The sequence below is a fragment of the Anastrepha obliqua genome, chromosome 1, assembly GCF_027943255.1.
Source record: "Anastrepha obliqua isolate idAnaObli1 chromosome 1, idAnaObli1_1.0, whole genome shotgun sequence".
Classification (NCBI taxonomy): Eukaryota; Metazoa; Arthropoda; class Insecta; order Diptera; family Tephritidae; genus Anastrepha; species Anastrepha obliqua.
In genome coordinates this window covers 162436623-162457637 of record NC_072892.1, presented here as the reverse complement: position 1 = coordinate 162457637, position 21015 = coordinate 162436623, and the positions used below count along the sequence as shown (strand labels likewise).

The window sequence follows — 21015 nt, the reverse complement described above, 5'->3', positions numbered from 1 at the left end:
TTCACGTGGCCCCAAAGAAAAATGTCACGACGTGTTAAATCACAAGATCTCGGTGGCCAATTGTGATCACCTCTTCGAGAGATAACACGGTCCGGAAACTTTTCCCGTAAAAGATGAATGATTTCGTTGCTTATGTAGCACGCAACGCCGTCTTGTTGAAAATAAACGTTGTCCAGATCAATACCCTCCAATTCCGCCCATAAAAAGTCGTTAATCATCTCTGGATAGCGCAATCCAATCACCAATAGCACCTGTTATTGGAAAATCCTTTACTTTACTTCAATCGGTTCATGAATTCAAAGATATTTGACTGCCATTTTCCATTCAATAGTCACATGAGCTTTATTGTATCTTGTTCTTACTCATTCTTAGGCCTAATGCGGCGTAATAGTTCGACTTTCTCAGTTTACTCTCAAATTACTTTTCACTTCCTTTATTCACTCAAGATTCTCCAACATTTATCTGGAGACCTTGGCACCAATGTGCAGTTGAGAGAAGTGAAAGTGTACAGAAAATGTTCCTTAAATATGTTCTCAGGTCGTTAAAATTCTCGAATCCTATCCTATAATTCCCGTTTATTTTAATTAACTTAAAGTCTCTAAAGAGTAGACGGTCTATACTCTCACCGTCTTTTGTTTTTAGTGTAACTAAAGGAGGTATTGAGTGTTCATCTTTATTACGGAGCTCTTTTATATCCCTACTAGAACTGTGCGCAACACTCACCCACTTCATCTTAAATTGCTTAACACGAATTATGCGCGTAATACTCATCTTGCCCGAACACTAAAATAATTCAGTTAGATGTGGACTTCTATGTCGCTTGACTTCTTGATGTAAAATAATGAATTTTATAACTTTTCCAACCCTTTTTTTGTTTTATTTATTTATTTATGCTCTCTATAGTAATTTAAGCTCATATTAGCTCCAAGTGGTCTGTAAATCATAATTCTGTGTTAGACTTGATGTAAACAAAATAAGCCAATGTAAGCTTTTTCCAACTCATTAAAACATAGGCCCCTATTATGAGCAACATTCGATCTTCGACTGTAGTCGAAAGTGCTGATCGAACGAATTTTCATTTGGTATTATGGTGCTCATTCGTTGAAGAATAGGACTATTGTGAATTTCGATCGCTCGACGCATTTACAATAGATAATTTTTTCTCAGCTGATACAGCAAATCAAAATAAAAGAAAAACCGATTATGTTGAAATTCTTTGCTAACATTATTTTTAAAAGTTAAAAAAAGTATTTTTTGTGAAAATGAGTACAACGGAGTTGTGGTTCGACGATTCATCGAACGATGAAAGATTAGTGGAACTAGCTAGAAGTAGAAAACAGTTGAGGGACGCATCCAACCCCCTAGAAATGGCTTCCACTGAGTAAGTTTAGAATTTTCAAAATGTGTTGACGTACTTAATATTACAGAAATTTCCTTACAGATTTTTAAAGAACTTTAGATTATCTAAAGAGGCGTTGGTGAACCTACTGCCCAGTACAGAAAACCAGTTGCAGCAGTGCACCCGAGCCAAATTGATTCCAAATATTTTAAAGCTAGACACAGTTCTGCGATTTTGTGCTCAGGGATCGTACCAATTGAGTATTGGTAATGAAGATATGCTAGGACTTGCTCAACCCACTGTGTACGATGATGCTGAAGATATTGAAGTGGAGTCAAATAACGGAGAAGTAGAAAACATAAGAAATGAAATTTTGAGAATATTATAGAAAAATCTAAAAAGTATTAAATAGAAACCCTTACGCCACAGTTTCTGTTTTATTTTTGTTATAAATTTTCTTTATTTAATTATTCGTCATTCGAAAAAAATATGTTTTTCAGTTCCTCTACGTATTTCAGCCCGTACCTACCAAGGGAAAGTAAAAATGTATTTCTATAAACATCACAAAAAAAACCATTATTAAGCTTAATCCATTTTGCTGCCGTTCTCACTGGTGGTCCCAAGCAATTCAGCTCCGTTGTAAATTCCTCCCATTTTTTTGCTGCCTGAACTTTGGTGCAAATCCCTTTTGCGAATTGTGGATTCGCCTTTCTAATTGTTGTTTGGTACTCACGACTTTTGACCTGCATAAAATTAACAAAATTAGTATATATTTATTATTTGGTTACTATAAAACCATAAATAATCGCAAACAACTTACACTTTAACAAGTTTTCCCTCAATACGCTACACAATCGAAAGCAAAATTGCATTCGACTCTAATTTCGGTAAACAACGAAAATTTCGATAGGGTTGCACCGCTCATAATACCAAATTGACATTCGATTTTCGATCTTCGACAACCAGCGAATATCGAAGATCGAATGTATTTCATAATAGGGGCCATAGTCTACCTGTAATTGTGAATATTTGTCTGGATAAAGCAGAATACAGGCACAGATGGTTCGAGCTCGGCTCTTCCTCTTATACGCCTAGACAGCTTCTACAGCAGTTATTCCTCTGCACGCCAAGCATCTGAGCGTGCCCGCCTATAAGACAGTGCTTCATTATAACAGAAATCAGTGTGCTACGGGTATGCTTATTTCAACTCAGTAAGGATTCTTTCCATTTAACTTTGGGAGTTGGCCACAATTGTCTCTCAATAATTTTCTGTATTCTCATTAGTTCATCGAGTCTCGTTAGTTCATCGGCGCTAAATTTTTCCTCCACGTTTTAATGGCTAGGAACTCATGATAGATTTAGGCGAAATGAAATGGCTGATATGACTCAGCCATCGTATTAAGAGATGTGCGGCTATATTGGAGGATATCGACTGCTCTGTGAAGGATTTTATCCGGTTTGCCTGTCAGTGAAAATGTAGACATCATTCCCCGATATCGCAGCACACTGTATAAGTATCAAGGAATCGTTGTATGTAACAGCATAAACTAATCGAAAAATTATTATTATTATTATTTTTTAATACAGAATGTAAGCGTTAATGCAAAATGTTTTAATACAGAATATTAATACAGATTATTTCTTATTGTTTACATTTAACAAAACTATAAAATATTAGATATATGTAATAATTGTCTCTGCTTTGTGCTGCGTCAACGAACTGGCCAATACTCCTTAACCCCTTTTTGCTTTCTTCCAATTCCTCCCTTCCCTTCGATTTTACCTGTAACAATCAGTCGTAACAATTCAGATTTAGGACTACACATAACATGACCAAAATATGTGGTTTTGAGGCGCTTCATCGTTAGTAATAGCTCTGCATCCTTTCGAAGTTTGGCTGAGACTATTTTGTTACTGACTTTGTCTGTCCACGAATTTTCATCATTCGCCGATAGCACCACATCTCAAACGCCTCCAATTTATTCATACTCGTAACCTTTAGTGTCCATGCCTTCACACCGTACAACGAAACAGACCAAACGTAACATTTAAGATCTCCGGTATCTTATTAGTGTTTTTCATGTTTAAGCTTTTAGTGGAAAGAACTTTCCTGTAATTGAAGAAAACTTTCCTCGCTGCTTCAATCCGACAGCAAATTGTGTCTGTCATTTGTCCATGTTTCGCTAAGCCAACACCCTAAGTACTTAAATCGGGATACTCTTTGGATCGGATGTCATATTCAAATATGTTTGAATTGGTGATTTGTTAAGAGTTTTTTGAAACAACCGTGAATTTGGTTTTTTGGCTGTTAATAATTAGGCCGTATTGCAGACTTACATATAGGCACATAAGGTATTTATAATATAAAATTCTCAGAATGATGAAAAGAATCGATTTAGCCATGTCTGTCCGTCCGTGCGCGCGATAACTTAATCAAATTTTATTATATATGGCGTGTATAGCAAATTTCTTCCCACTCTCTTGCAGTGGCTTTATTACAAGGATAAAAATATTTCTGGTAAGCTGATTTATTAGTCATCTTTTTACGTAGGGCAACCAATTCATTCCCAAACAAGTTTTTTTAAGTGCTCATGGTGGAAATTTAGTAGGCAAGATCTACGAGTTCATATTCAGCCACCCAGTAATTACTTTTTCATATAGTGCCGACTTGTGTGACATGCAAGTTTTCCTAAAAGGTAGTTAATTTATCTCATTTGTTTTTTTTTTTGGAGTGCTTTTCTCGCTATTTCATATTGCTTTGACACATTTTCTGAATTTTTTTTATGAACAATTACAGTTTGTAGCTATTTTTGAAGCTAGAAAAAAAATTGAATGCGTTTTTATTGAGCGGCCCTTATCTATCGCACAAAAACGGGCTTGTGTTTTGTGTTTCGAAAAGTATTTATGCAGTGAAAATGTTCATTCGCCTACTTCATCAGTCTTTATTCGTGCATTTTATTTAAAATTTCATATTCATTTTTAAATTTTTGTTCGTAATATACATACATATATTAGCAAAAAATTGTGTCTCCTTTGCTCCTTTTTTTTGATAATAACGTCTCTTAAGTTGACCGACAGACAGTTTTTTACCATTTCCAATATTTTAATGAATCAAATACTATTAAAAGCTGCAGAAAATATTTCACTTATATATATAGATCGATGTACGTGTCCGAATTATAAATAGTTCATTTATTGATTCAATTGTCTTGAACTTTAGGCTTCCAAATGAACTTGGAAAGTACTTTCTTCGTTAAGTATTTTGCTGAGTCTAAAAAGTTTTTCTTAAAGTACAAAAGGTATGCACACGTTTTTGTAGATTATCAACAAAAACCGACTTGCATTGCTGTGCCACTAAAACAAACATTTGTTTTTGTTGTATACTAAATTTTACTACTCAGAATGCAGCATGAATAAAAAAACACTGTTTCTTGCTGGGCCAAGTCTTAATTTGCATAATACTCACTTCTGGAATACTAAAATAAAAGCAAAATATGGTTTTCTGTTTATTCAGGTATTATATCATACTTCAGCTCCCCAACAGATTTAGTTCGTTAGATACTTTTTACAAAAATATACTTTTTTACTTCTGCACACTCATTTCTTGCAAAATATTTATTTACAACTAATACAGGGTGGCACAAAATGTGTCGTACGTCAATCATATTTGGCACTTGTGAACTAGACAGCTGCAGTATACAAACTAAAAATGAAAGTAGCGCGTAAAGGTCAAAATAAAAATGTCCATCATTCAAAATCATTGTTTTTTTTGTTATTTACTAAAAATTATATTCAAAAACAATATGAATGAAGATTATTAATTTTTCGCTGCTTGGTTCAGCTGTGTAAAAAGGCGATAGAAATTATGTGGATTTTTGAATGGCCAGATCCACTCTGTAACTTAGTCAACATTTTTTAAATGATACTAAGAGCCCCGTCCCAATTTTTGTTACTTTTAGGAAAATTATGAATTACTTTGTGTGTAAAGTGCATAATTTATTCCAACTCTTTTTATTATATTTTATTATTTTCTTATTTAGTATGAAATGTATTCGAAAACGGTATTGAATGATTAGTAGATATTTCCCTCCCAGCATCACCTGGTGAATCACATATAACCACTCACAAAGAGTTTGTTGCAACTCAGTCAACTTCCGCATCTATTTTAGATTTACCAAAAACGCCTTTTAGAAAATTAATTTTAAGATTTATTCAACAACAAACACCAACACTTTTCTCCAATAATTTTTAACAAAAATATGAAATTTCTTTCTAAATTGAAATTTTTTTCCGAAATAATTTTTTAAGCATATTTAATAGATTTAAAAATTAAAAAGAAAAAGTTTTTATAACATAATTTATAAATTTCTTTGTAAAAGTAAAGAAAAAATTTTTATTAAAATGTTAGAAATTAGAGAAATATCTTCCTCTTTAAACACTCCGTACTAAGATCAATAAATCTCACAATTTTTAATTTTTTTTTCAAAGCATGTTTTCAGTTTACTTTTTCAATTCAGCGAAAATACTTTTTGCAAAATTAATTTTGAGATTTATTCAATGACGAAAACAAATTTTTTCCAAAGAAATTTTTAAAAATGAAATTTCTGAAGTTTTATTTCGAAATGAGTTTTTTTTCGAAAAATTACAAAAACAAAAATATTATAAAATTTTTTGTAAAAATTAAATTTTTTTTTCGGGAAAAATGTTAGAGATAACGAAAGATATTTCTCCTTAAAAACTCTATACTAAAAGTTTCAATATTGAATAAATCTCATTACTTCATTTTTTTTTTCAAAGTGTTACAAAATTAAATCTGAGATTTTTTCAATCACAAAAACCTTTTTTTGACAAAAATTTTGAATAAAACAGTTTTTTTCCAAAATGAAATTTTTTTTCGAAATGGTTTTTATTTGACAAGTATGAAATTTGCTTAAAAATTAAGAAGAAAAATTATAAAATTTGTTATGAAAATTTAATTTTTTTTAATAAAAATGTTGTAAAGAACGGAAAATATATCTCTTTAAAAACCTATATACCAAAATTTTAAACATTGAATAATTCACAATTATTAATTTTTTTCTAATTTTTATTTCCCAAAAATGTTGAATAAAAAAAAAATTCCCAAGGAAATTTCTGAATTTCCTTTTTTAAATACATTTCATGATTTAAAGATACAAAAATGAAAAAATATTTCACAACATCTTTTTTAAACAATTACAATTCTTTTTAATAAAAATGTAAAAAAGAAAATAGAAAAAGAAAACTCTATACTAAAATTTTCAACATTGAATAAATCTCATAATTATTCAATTTTTTCTAAATTTTTTAAGTATAGTTTTTTGATTTACCGAAAATGCGTCTTAGAAAATTTTGAGGTTTATTGAATGAGAAAAACAATTTTTTCCCCATAACTTTTGAAAAAACAAAAATTCCCAAATGAGATTTCTGAAATTTTTTTCCGAAATGACTTGCATATTATATATTTCATTATATTTCACACTTAAATATTACAACAAAAAATGTATAAAACTAAAAAAAAATTCAATTAAGTTTAAAAACATTAAAATAATTTTTTTTATAAAAATGTTGGGAATGACGTTTTATATTTCTTTTTAAAACAAAAATTTCGAAAATGAAATTCCTGAATTTTTTCCGCAGCTATTTTGTTTTGAGAAGTATATTTCATGCTTAAGAATTACAACAAAAAAATTATAAAATTAAAAAAAATTCATCTAAGTTTAAAAAAATTAAAATAATTTTTTTTATTAAAATGCTGGAAATAACGTTTTATACTTCTTTTTAAAACAAAAATTTCGAAAATGAAATTCCTTAATTTTTTTCCGCAATGATTTTGCTCTGCTTAAAAATTATAAAAATTATAAAAAACTAAATTTGCCTAAAAATGATGCCAAAATATTATAAAAGTTTTTGTAAAAAAACTAAATTTGCCTAAAAATTATAAAAGTTTTTTAAAAAAACTAAATTTGCCTAAAAACGAAGCCTAAAAATTATAAAAGTTTTTGTAAAAAACCTACATTTTTTTCTATATGTCTCATTTTAAAAAACTATAGCCCAAAATTTTGAACATTCAATAAATCTCACAATTATTTAATTTGTTTCAAATTTTTTTCAGTTCACGTCTTTACGTATTTACTACTTCTTCCAATTTACTTAAGTCCACAAATAAACCATAAAAATTAACCACAAATGTATATGACCCAAAATACTTGGGCCACGTGACACGGAGTCGCTCCAGTATTTTAATTCATTTCATTTTATTTATTTTTAAAAAGGTATAAAAGGGCAACACTGGAGCCCTACATCAAAAAATTATGTTATACCAATTTTCCGAAATCTATGAAAATGCCACTCTAATGTGGAATAACTCTCAAAGAGTTCATTGAAGTAGCTTAGAAAGTGTCCAGAATTCTTTTTTAAAAATTCACTTTGTTTACGTAGCATAAAATTTGACGAGTGTCCAGACATTTTTTTTTAATTCCCTTTTTTTACGTAGCATTAAATTTGACTTTATAAGTAAGCAGATAAAATATCACGGCTTTTTATTTCACCTAATACTTTACTAAATCACCATGGTTTTTAAATTTTTTCTTTAAAGTAAGAAAATATATTTAATAGTGGAAATAGCGCAAACATTTCAGGTCGTGTCAAAATATTAATATTTCAGCGTTGGCATCGTCTCACTAAATACAAATGCCAAACTAAACGAGGAAGGCTGAAATAAACGCAATACTTTATTAAAACAGTAGACACCAGCATTAACATAATAAATCAGTAGCTAAGATAATCGCAAAGCAAGATAAATCGCAACAACTGCAACTGAACAACCCCAACCTTAGCAAAAACTTTTCAAGTTCAAAGTCAAGTCTGCACGCTGACCAGTTTGTTTCGACTGCTGAACCGTATGGCACTTAGCAGCGGCCAGAAAAGAAAAAAAAAACCACGAACGAACGGAAATATGACACGGCACAAAACTATAATACAAAAAGTATTGGCGTCGAATAACAGCAGTTTAAAGGTAAAAGACGACTATTAACTAAATTTTGATAATTTTTATTAATAAGCCAGTTAAAAATGAAAACGCATTATAATTCAAACAAATTGGCTGAGCAGCGGAACTTTAATATTTAGCATTTTGGTGCTGGCGTGATATTGACCATTAAATGCTGACCCTTGACACCACAAGTGCAGGAAGAAGATTTTACTTGAGCAGCAGGCAAAGAAGCCAATTAATGCTGGCGATCATCAATCAACTTTGCGTCAGTGACGCGGCAACAAACACTGGCTCAACACGCGCATTGTTTGTTTGCCTTTGTTTTTGTGTTTGTTTTTGATTTCTTGATTTCTTTGCCTTTCGTCAAACGTTTATTATGATGCAAAAGAACTTGACACAAAGTCGATACAGTAGTTATTGGCAAAGAAGATTTATAGAAAAACGAGCAAAAGTATTGAAACACACGCTGACGATCATTGTCAAGAACAAGAGCGCCGAAGATACGAGCTCGAAGTGAGCTCGTGCCATTGCAGAACAAGTGAAGGCGATCGCATAACCTGCTAGACCAGCAGCCGCACGAAGCGTCCAGTTAACCACCCCAATGTGATTGTATGTGAAGCAGGTAAGTTAGTGAGTACGACTATTTGGGGCTAAAAATGAAACTGTGTGCGTTTGCGCGTGTGTGTGTATGTGCCCGAATTTGTGAGTTTGGTTTTTTGGGCATTTCTTAAGCTTTCTTTTGGTACGTTTTCGGTTGTTTTTTGGTTTTCGTTTTTCTTCTTTTTATCACATTGGCAGGTCACAAACGCAGCGTATAATATTTGTGAGTGCTCACCCACGGAAGTATAGGCAGTACTTAGTGACGCGTGGCTGTGTCAAAAAGCTCAGTACGTGAATGGGTTTCGTGTGAAGCGGTTGCTTGAAAAGTGGAGCGGCATATTTTTCATTTGGAGAAAATACCGTTTAGACCGTTAACTAAAAAGGCTAAACATATAACTGTAGTGAAGTTGAGCAGTGTCATCTCAACGTCAGAACGTCATTCAGCGACCAAAGCTTTGAAGAGCAGAAAAAAATAAGGCACAGGTGAGATGGCAGTACCATAAAATTCGCCTAAAAATTAGAATTGTACAAATGAACAAAAAAAAAAAATTAATAAAAATAGTTAACAGTGAAAGGAATATAAAATAAAAGTGATTATCAGTGTACCCATAAAATCATCAAATGCAATGCCAACGTAGCGTATGATTAACATTCTTTGGGTGGTTATCAGCAAATATTTATAGTGAAAAATCGAACTCCTCGTAATTTTGAATTTCGAATTATAGTGTGGAACTCCTTTTGAATGGCCAAAGTGATTGTGAAAATAATTGTGATTTTTGTGACTTTGAATTTACGCAAAAATTGCACATCCCATTTCTCATGAAATTCAGCATCAACCTCCTACACTCGTTTTACACTCTTACAAATGCGTCTACGTGCCTTTTTAAGGCAATTGACAGTCAGTTTGGAAGTTTGTAACAGCTCAAATGTACCATATTTTAGCCAAAACGCATTGAACAGGTAGAGCAGCTGATTTGATTGTTTTTTTCTATTTATTTGGTCATTAAGTGATCAAATTTTGTTTGAATTACGCTAAAGTGTAAATCTTTGTTTATTGGTTTGGATATTTTCAGCATCAAAAGCGAGCACAAAATGCATTGCATTTGTTGTTTTTGCGCAACTGCTACTAAAATGTGTCTTGATTTCAATTTATATTTTTAAATAATTCTCTGCACTAGAAAATATAAAAATTTCACTTAAATTTAGTAGAAATAAAAAAAAATTAATGGTATTTAGAGGGTGTCATTTTTGAGTATTTTCGGTACGAGGGTGGCGGAAGAGTGAGTGCCCATTTAATATTTTTTTAGTCATACAAACTGCCTGCTCTTGCACTTATGTCATATGCACTTACGCACCAAAATAATCATCACCAGCAATTCCTAGAGTCAATTCAATCATCAATTCATAGAGTTCCAAGTTGGAGCTTAGAGCCACTAAAAAAGAAGTGATTTCAGCAATCTAAAGAGTTTAAGGTGCTTAGGTGATTAGCCTACTGCACCTGATTTTGGTGCTGGGTCTGCCAGCAGGTGTCCAGTTATCTGGATAGTTACAGCATTTCTTCTGCGTAGGGGGTGGTGACAGACCTCACGTGAAGGTGAGGTTGGCAGTTGAGTGGAATGGGCTGCATATTCGTGTAACGACCCGATTTGTGCATAATTATAAAAATTATTAGAGGTGGAGGCCCACCAAATAATAGAATACACAAAAAATATTTGATTGCTTTTCTTAGATTTTTTTAATTTTTTTTTTTTAATTTTTATTATATATTTTTTTGTAAAAGTATATTTCATCACAACAAAAATCATAGAAATTAATGTTTCAAACTTCGTTCCAAATTAAAAAAAAATCGATAAATTTGCATCAAAATATATATACGAAAATCACTTGGGTAATCCATTTTAAAGGAGGTGGCCGGAAATGCTCGTTACTTTCTCATAATTTTTTTCGCTGAAGATGTTGGTCAACAAATGCGCTACATTTATAGCTCATCTATATTAAATATCATAAAAATTAAAATTTCAAATTTTGTGCAAGGTTTATGAAAATTCGGCAAAATTTCAAAATTTTTAATCAGAAAATAAAAAAACTTGGATAAGCAATTTTATAGAAAGGTAGTTAAAATTCTCGTTGTTGTTTAATAGTTTTTCCTCCCTGACGATGTTGCGCAACGAATGCACGACATTTTTCTTATTTGTGAAATTTTTTTCCAATTTTTACAATATAAATTTTTCACATAATTTATAACTTTGATTTATTTGACATTTGTTGTAGCATGAAATATTATATCTTTTTATAAAAAATTAATTAGAATTAGAAAAAAAACGAAAGAAAATTAATTAATATATCCCGTTTCTATTGTTTTGTGCGTAAGTGTATATTAATGATATTTTAAACATTTTATGCATTTCAAAGCCAACTGTCAGTAAATAGCAATAAAATAAACAGATCGGCATACAAACTAGTTAAGTTTTGTCAAAACTAATAATTATCTATTCTAGAAACATTTTCCTAAATTTTTTTGCCAAAAGTTTAAAAAAAGGTTTTTACCAAAAAATTATAAAGATTTTAGCTTATTTGAAAAAAGAACTTCCTTTTCAAAAAAGGTTTCAATAGGTCTATGTGATGGCTTTTAGCCAGCCAGGTCAACTTAACCTAGCCTAATCTAACCTTTCAAAAAGATTCTTATTTTAACTGCGATACTAAGAATTTTTACGTGTCCGTAATAGAAATAAGTAAATAAGACATTTTCAGAAATGGGTATTTTGAGCTCATTAACCGTTCAATTTTATTTGCAATAGGTAAAATTTTAATGCTGTAAAATTAACTGCAAAATTATGGCAAGCACTCGAGCGTTTTCTGCAGGTCGTTAAGAAAATGGAAATTTTTTATTCCCTGCAACCCAACGGTTTCTTGTTTTATTGCTTAAAATTATACCATATATGGTAAAGATAGTAAATCTCTTATATTATATTAGTTTGGGGAAAAGGAACTCCATGGGTTAGGCGAAAAAATTTTTGCGTAAATGGCTTAAAACTATTTTATGGTGGAACTTTAGCTTCTGTGCGATGCTACGACTACTAAAACGCCGGCCAACTTCGATTATTTCTGTGATTTTATCGCCATTTTCGACGACGGGCCTGCCTGTGTGAGGTGCAAAATGCCTCAACGGCATCGACGAAACCAGAATTGCACATAATTAGGTGTTACAGCATCGGCACCATAACACCATTCATAAATTAGTGATTTACAGCTTGGCTTGCATTTTCGCCTTTATCAAACAAAAACTGTAAAATGTTTCGAATTTTCTCTTTCACAACTGAATGGAACAAACAAAAACAGCAAATGAATTTTTTTAACGCGACATGTCAGCTTGACAACGAGCATCAACTTTAAATTGTTTGATCGATACTTTACGAAATATCGATCACTACAGCCATCTACCGTTAACTACCGCACTTACTACTAATTGAAGCTAACAAAAATATATGCAATGTATATGATGCGCTTAGAACTCAATCCCTACCGAATGATAGTCACGCACAACTCATTCGACGACGGCGGCCGCCTGTATTTGCAAAAACCGAGGTCAGTTATGCGCTTAGATTACTTCGCTAATAAAATATTTAGCAAAAGCTTAGCGAAAACTAGCTGTTTTTAATTATAAAACAATAAGAAAGTATAAAAAACCTTAATGGAACTAATGGGTAAAATAGGATTAATAAGTAAGCATGAAATATTAAATGATTTGTAATTCTATTTACACGCATCTTGGGAGCACAAATTTCATAGCTGAACATTTTTTTATACAATATTTTTAATCATTTTTGTTTTCAAAAAGATATTCTTAAATATTTTTTTTTTTTTTAATAAATAATTTTCAAATAAATAATTTTTAAATAAATCTTTTAAGGCCGAAAGCTTCAGCTATTTTCTTTTTTGAGGAGGTAAGGTTAAAAATGTCTTCGCACTTACAATGAACTATACAACGAAATGGACGACTACATGAAAAAGCGAGTGGAAGCTAGGTGGACATGGAAAACAGCAAAAGTTATTTGTAGAACTAATGACAAAAAACTGACTCAATTCGTACTTGCGCCCTCGCGAAAGGGCTGCAGAACTATTATAGGTACGCGGACAGGTCATAATCTATTGGCTGCACATGCGTACAAGATAGGGATTGCTGACACGCAACTAATGCAGAGGGATGTTGAGGAAACTGTAGAGCCCCTTCTGTGCTTTTGTCCAGCATAAATAAAAGTGCGTTTTCAATGCTTAGGAGCCCCTCTGTTTGAGGGTCTGGAGGACGTCTCAAAAGTGGATCTCCCAGCGCTGCTTAGATTCACCAAAAGCGCTGACATCGTGACTGATGTATACTTTCAGTATTCATAAAGGTCGGTCTTCATCCGGTATCGCTAGGGACCAAAAGGTCTATGCGTGGCTTAATGTCAACCAGGCAAACCTAACCTAATCTACAGTGACCGTCGTCTACTGCATTGAGTGGTATAGCCACTGAAACAATCTCTCCTCCTCTACTGGGAAGACTTCTTTCACGGGACTACTTCCTGCATTACTTCGGGAGGACACAGAGCGACATCCATAAAATGGACCAATTCTATTCACCCACGTCTGGGTCTACTATGGGTGTAGCCAGCTTTCATGCTATAGGCTCGTCTTCTTCTATCTCTGTCGTAGAGGGCTCACTTTGTTGCACTGTGTCGAGATCTATCTTTTTCCCTCTAGTACGTCCTCGATGTATATCATTACGGCGTTCCAGCTACCCTTGCGTTCGAGCATATTGCTGATTATGTTGGCCGGCGCAATGTGGCCCATCGGCTTCCTCAAAGCATCTCTTTCTGCGAGCCATCGCTCACAACTAAAAAACGTGTATCCGGCGTCATTGTTCAGCGCTTCGCAGTATATGCACTTGGCATCGCTTACCTTGCCCATGCGATAAAGGTATTTCCGCAAGTATCCGAAGTTCGAGAGGAACTGAGTTAAAAAGTAAATCACTTCCTCGAAGTTCCTTTGGGCCCATTTGATGCCTATTGGTGGAATGAGTTGCGCCGCCTACGAGTATCTGCCACTCGGTTCAGTACATCATTGGCTTTGCCACCACAGCACGGTTTGGTAACTCCATTACGCGACGCTGGTGATGACGTGTTTATTCTTGGAGCCTCATGCATCCATTCGTTCCCGAGCCATGAGGTTGACGAGTATCTCCCCGTTGATCACAAAGACTGCTGCGCCAGAGATAGTGCGGTAGGCTCAGGCAACCCTCAGTGCCGCTGTTCGTCGCACAGCCTCCAGTGCTTTGCAGTTTAGCGCATCTCCTCATACTTCGCTGCTATACAGGATAATTGATTTTGTAGCCGCCATTAATAGCCTTCTTTTGCTCTATGTTGGCCAGGCTTCATGGAAATGCTAAGAAGATTGTCATTAATCTGCTTAGCATTTCCATGAAGTTCAAGCCGTTGGTACCAAATTTCTTTAAGCTTAATTGTAACATCTTTTTATAAGAAACTGTATATAATAACATAGCAATAATAATAATCAATATAGTTTTTTGGAGCCTACAAAAATAATAATAAAAAATATATTTTTTGAAGCCTACACAAATTGAGTACATCTAGCACCTCCAGAATATCCTTCGTACATAATTTTTTACATTTCATAACTCATTTTTTGTCAAAACAAACTGCAACACAGAAGAAAACATTTTAATTGCATAATCCCAAAAAAGCTAAGCGTCCAGTGCGTCCAATGTTCTTTCTTTTACTATGAAAAAAATGCCAATTCCTTCAAGTGATGTACATATGTATTTGCATTTGCATAGGTTAACTAGTTTCTAATTTGCGAAGCTAGTTAATTCTCTTAAGATTCTGATAAGCTTGTGCCATTAAATGACTAAATTTATAAGAACATAAAAATCGTCTAGTTCGAATGCAATAATTTATAAACACATACGCCAATACTCATTTGATTCTCTTCGTATTTATATTTCTTAATTCTATTATTTTTTCAAATCAGTTGCTATCTGAAACACTCAACTATAGGTATATCACATGCAAGAATATAAGTTTGTATGTCTAGCTGGAAATCCTGCTTGACTAGTTCCACCATATAATGAGTTATCTAGATTATATAATAGCTATTAATTTGTGGTAAAAACAACAAAAAACATAATATTTTAATATTAATCTCCATTATTTTGAATTTGAGCACTTCTTCCTTTTCACTTTTTCTATTTCCTTTTAATTAGAAGTAAAAATCTCGTTGTGTCGTTGCTGCACTTATTTGACTGCAACTGAGAAATATTTAGCTGAAAACGCAAGCGCATTGATTTACATAATTACACAAACAAGCGTGCATAATTTAATTCAAGAAGATCTAGGTTTTCGAATAGGTTTTCGAATTGGGTGGAGTCGATGTTAGCAGGCGATCAAATCTGTTGTTCATTGTTATGAACTTTTTTAGGTTAGTGCCAACTCTCGCGTATATGGCGTGAATTGGTCATCAAGGTCGTGGACATTTTTTTTTTATGTTTTTTTTTGTGGGCCTATTTGAAGTTATTGATCTATGCTAGTAAGCCGCAATGTGCCGATACTCCAAAGTAAACACCACCCAGGCAATTTCTCGAAAACAGTGGATTTTATGTATACAGCAGAATCATTGCAAATTTTACCTTTTAAAAATGAAAAACCGTGGCGAACATTTCATCATCATCATGCATAGCGCTACAGCTCGGTGTGAGCCTTAGCTCCTCCACAATTCTTCTCCATGCATCTCGTTCCATAGCCAGTCTACGATAGTTTATCACTCCTATGCTTCTTAGATCGTCCTCAACGTCATCTAACAACCTTTTCCGCGGCCGCCCTCTTTGCTTTTACCATACACGCGTGCATCCAAAACTTTGCGAGTATTCTTTCATCTGGCATTCTGCAAACGCAAAATGTGCTTTGTTTGCAGCCTGCACACGGTCTTGTATAGCATTCATTGTACCATCCGATTACTGAGAAGCAGTTTAGATTTGTTAATTTGATACACGCTTTCAAATTTATGGCCACCAATTGTAAGGTCTGACGCTCTTCTCAACGTGTCAAATCGTGCTAAGTATTTCATTTTGCTTTCATTGATCTTTAATCCTAAGAATTTTGCTTTTATTTCGAGTGATTAGAATACTTCTTTTTTCCCCCTTTTTCAATCCGCTCTGCAGCATAGGGCCTCGACAAGACTCAGTCTTGCGTTGGTTTCCTTAATCTATTTGATTTCTGATAGGGTTGGTGATTAGCTTGCCGCTACCAGTCCTAAGTAGTGGGAATGGGAATGCCCACCTGTCGTTTCTTAGGAACAACGCCTACTTACTGCTTGGAGTGCCATCTGTGTTCCACAATTTTCTGCCAGATGCATCGCCCAGTTGGTTGAGGACTTCGCTAAATTTGGTGTGTTTGCGCTATTACCGCGATTGGCCGCTTCCGCTTGCTGGTGCCACTGTTGCAATATGTATCTGTGCCTTTTCTTGTTTTTTGCTTGTTTTAGCAGCCACAATGCAAGTAAAGCGCTGGCTTTTGTGCGGGAGTTAGGATTGGAAGGATAAGAGGTTGAGAAATGAACTTATTATTTTTTTTATTTATTTATTTTTTTTTATGAGAAACTAGGAAAGTTTGGAAAAGTGCGAGGACCGTGCTTTACGTGGGACTCGAACCCACAACCTCTGGGACGGCAGGCTAATGCCCTTACGCTAGACTAGCGAGGCCGTTCTTTTAGAACAAACATATTTCTCCCGAGGATGACCAGACCATCATCAGAGCCATATGAATGGGAAGTTTTGATGAAAATAGTCTCTGATGGATCAACAACTTTAATTAGACAACGCGTCTTCCTGTTTGCCTTGTGAGAGCACTTTGGAATAGCTCTCAGCGAGGGTTAGACTTACTAGCGAATCCAATTGTTTCAGTATTCCTTGCATACGTAGCACGTATTCAATTTGGTCTCTTTCAATACTATCGAAGGCTTTCAGCAAACCGACAAACATTTCATGGGCATTATTTTTCACATATATTTGATGGCATGCATGGATTCTTAGAATAAAGAACAATCAATTTTATTAGTATTCACACCCAGCTTGCTTGTGTTCTTTTACCGGAAAGCCTTATATGTCTTCCCCATGAATGTTCAAAAAATACTGTGGCTCCAAAATGTGTAACGCACATTTCTATTCTTCTTCGATTTTTTTTTATTTTATTGTGTTGGTGTACATATTCTGAATATATGTATGCTTACACTCTCAACTGTAGGGCATATTCAATTTGTCTTCCACAGACACAAAGGTTGAACGAATTTGGATTCGACGATTTTCTGTTAGCGAAAACAATTTATCAAAGAATTTGCGTCTAGTTTTGTGTAAAAAACGGAGCTAAAAGCTCCAAAATACTTGAATTGCTTACTAAGGGCATAGGTGGAGTCTAAGTAATATAGGGTTGCCCATATTCACCGGACCCATCTGACAACCCTGTATGTTTTGACAGAGACGTCAGATCGCTTAATGACATACCGCGTTGGAAGCGTCAGTACAAGCAGATTTTTACCATGGAACAGTACACGCCACGCCAGCGCTCCCAAAATTTACATTCAACAAAAGAAGTCAAAAGAAGAAGAACAAAATCATCATGTCCGATGAGGCTCATTTCTTATTAAAAAAAAATCTAAGTAATAAAAAATGTTCCTAAATGGTGCAAAGCTCTTCCAATACGGTAATGGCAAACCGTGCTCTGAAAGCCCCAACACGTCAACAACAGAAGCAAAAGTTTAAGTCACTATTAGAAAAATTGCTGAGGATGTCGAGCCAACAACATGCAATTTTTCGAATATTTTGGGCTTATGTCAGTGAATTTTGTTCAAAAACTGTTTAATTTTTACCAAAAGACCCACCTTATGAGCATCACTTAAGCAGCTGTTGACAGACTTCAATAATGATTCTGATTTGCTCAAATGGGATATAACTGGTGACTCTTGACCTTCTACAGCTTTTTGCTGTTCTGAAAACTGAAAACAGAAGCCCGAAAGAAAGCGCAAATTTGCAGCGGCAGAGGAAATAAAGACCGCATAGCTGGATGAGCCAGGCCCGTGCGCAGACCCTCAGATTTAGGGGGGGGTTCCAATTTTTGTTGCAATACTATTTTTTTTGTCTTTTTTTCATATCGATTCATGTCAAAGAAAATTTTAAAACTTCGTCTGGGGGGGTTTGAACCCTGCAAATAACTTGACGTTTAGGTGTGGCTCACATTCAATACCGGCCCTTGAAATTTAACCACCCTTTACGAAGCACATCCAGGGCCAACCAACAAGTAATCTATACAATTCCATTCAGCAAATGCTGTAGGTGCTACGAAAGCATCGATATACATAGCTGAACAAACGAAAATACCGTAGCACTACCTTTTGGTGGACTCCTTTGGTGCTTGCATATTTTTATGACACCTTTTTTACTTGGTTATTTTTATCAGAGTTTCCTGATGTTTTCTAAAATAATTTTTTTTTTTAATTCGAAGACAAGGTTTGTACAGAGAGATTTTCTCGAGCCTTTGAGAGTAATCGACGTGCCAATAAAGTGTTTTTCAAACTAAATATAATTTCAAATTCACCAAATCGACAAGTTTTCCTTTGCTGCGACGGTATATTCCAACTCAATCTATGGTAGCACTTCATTTATAGTCTTACTAATGGGATTGCCCCCGAAGCGAGGCGTCCTTATGCTTTTGGCCCATGCACCTTCTCCTTGAACGCAGCGCTATAGCATGGAGCAGGTTGGGGCATCTTGGCTATTTGCAGCCAAAAGAAAAACACATAGGCTCAGTCCAACCCAGCTCGATCTAAAGTTTAATAAAGGAACTGGGTGTTGGATGAGATACTATGATGAGTAGAGGGCACAAAGTGAAGACCTTAAATCAGTCTAATATCCGTAAATATTTTACATTTAATATAATAATTTTATATTTTTTCCAACATCCTGCTTCTATTTGGCATTGTGCGATTTATTTAACTCAACCAACTTCGTTCAGGAACCTGTAGCCCTAAACCAGAAGAAAAAGGAACTTATTTCAGCTACTTCCTCTGGTCGAAAATCTTTCAGCAAGCCACAAACATATTCAGCCGCTATACTTCTTTTACCACTTATGTACACTTCGCGCTTTAATAGAGGTAGAGGTAGAGGTTTTTAGTATTGAAGGCAAAATTTGCATCAATAAATTTGTGAAAAATTTTTCAACTACAAAACACGCATGTCACCAATTTCCCATCTCGTAATTTCCGGCAATAGTTTCCGTCATAGCAATCAAGGTCATCTTTATTAGTTTACATCACGCCCAACTGTCGCATCAAAAAATTGCTAAGACACAACCCAGCCGCTGCTTATTTGACAGCTGAGCGGCCAAGTGTAAATGAGTTGACATCCAGTGTCTGAGTAATAAATTAATCAACCAACAACGTACCCTGTAGAGATGCTATTACTCTTTTGCTTTTCAGTAGCCGCGCTTTTCCTATGGAAATACCGAAAGTCGGGCAACTTTAACTTTATAAGAATTTATAAGAAACAAATTAGACGATTTTTCAGTGTCATGCAATCCATCTACAATGGTTTAAAGTACTGCTTTATTTGATAATTATCACTTGAAATTATTGAGTCCCTTGTCGACAGAGAAAATAACAAAATTTAATAAACGAATATTTAATACAAAAATACCGTCGCTGCTTTCCAATCCTCGTCCAATTATATGGAGTGCATATACATCTTTAAAGGATTTGGTACGAGCTGCTCTGCTAACTTGTGTTTAAACATTTTGATATTTTCGTAAAAAAGTGAGGCACAATCAAATACAATACTAAGAAACTTTTTTAATACAGAAAGGCTGCTAAAAGAAATATCTCCAGTTATAAGTTGGGCCACACAGTAAATTATAAAATTATTGGTGTTCTAATATCGGCCGCCGCTCAGCATATATGTAATTACAAACCACCGAAAAAATCTCATATATATGTATATATAAAGGGTGATCAATTTAGCGGTATCGGATTTTAAATTGAATTAAGGGGGGGGTAGGGTTTAGCGCTAAAAAAAAAACACTTTTTTTTGAATTTTTTACAGAAATATGGCTTAAGATACTTTAATAAAATCAGTTGCATGTTGTTGTACATCTTTTCAATAAGTTTTTAAAAAATATTAATAATAAAATATTGACAAATAAGCCCATGACAGAGTTTTTTTGGAGATATGTTTTTCGAGAGGTGCTCTGCGGTGCCAATCGGCATTCGTCGTAGAATCATCTGAAACTAAAAAAGTCGAATTTTTCAGTTAAAGTATGACGTAATGCTCCCCCCTACATTAATAAAATTTTTTTTTTTCATTTTTGTATATTAGTTTTGGTGGCAAAAAAACGTAAAACGAGCATTTTTGGCGAAAAATTTCGCCATATTTGTAAGTGAAAAACAACCTTAAAAAAAAAAAATAAAAAAAAAAACAGTGTAGGGGGGAGGTATTTTTGATTTAGAAAACGTGTGCCAAATTTGAAAAGAATCGGTTGAATAGTTTCGGAGTTGTGATTGACACCGACTTTTAAGAAGCCGTTTCGTTTTTCCCGAAAAAATGACTCTGAGAAATTATCGATGCTCCGCATTCGAGGTAGAGTGCCTACAAAGGCTATAACTTTGAGAGTTCTGCTCCGATCCACTTAAAATTGACACAACATTCTTGAAATGATTTACTATAAGATGAGTGAAGAAAAAAAATTTCGATTTTGTGATCCTAACCCAACCCCCCCCCCCCCCCCCCCCTTAAAGGAACAAACATTCAAACTGATTGGGCAATCTTTATTATTTTTGTAGAACCATTAATGAAATCTATTTTTTAAAGATAATCCCTTTGAAACACCAATTTGGAATGACTCGCTGGAGGGATTCGGTCGGTACCTGGTATCTCGTGAATAACTTTAGTGATGTTGGCCTCCAATGCCTGAATCGAAGCTGGTTTATCGACAAAGCATTTATATAATACTTTACCAACCCCCATAAA

The 21015-nt window shown here is 34.2% G+C and overlaps 1 protein-coding gene across 1 annotated transcript in view; it reads left to right on the top strand.

Annotated features, from left to right (window-relative positions):
- The first annotated feature begins 9302 nt into the window (after positions 1-9302).
- LOC129253369 (elongation of very long chain fatty acids protein AAEL008004) overlaps positions 9303-21015 on the top strand; it is a 42940-nt gene continuing 31227 nt past the window's right edge. Inside the window, exon 1 of the mRNA XM_054891724.1 lies at positions 9303-9434. The gene's annotated coding sequence lies outside the window, so the exon portion shown is untranslated. The remainder of the gene's footprint in view (positions 9435-21015) is intronic.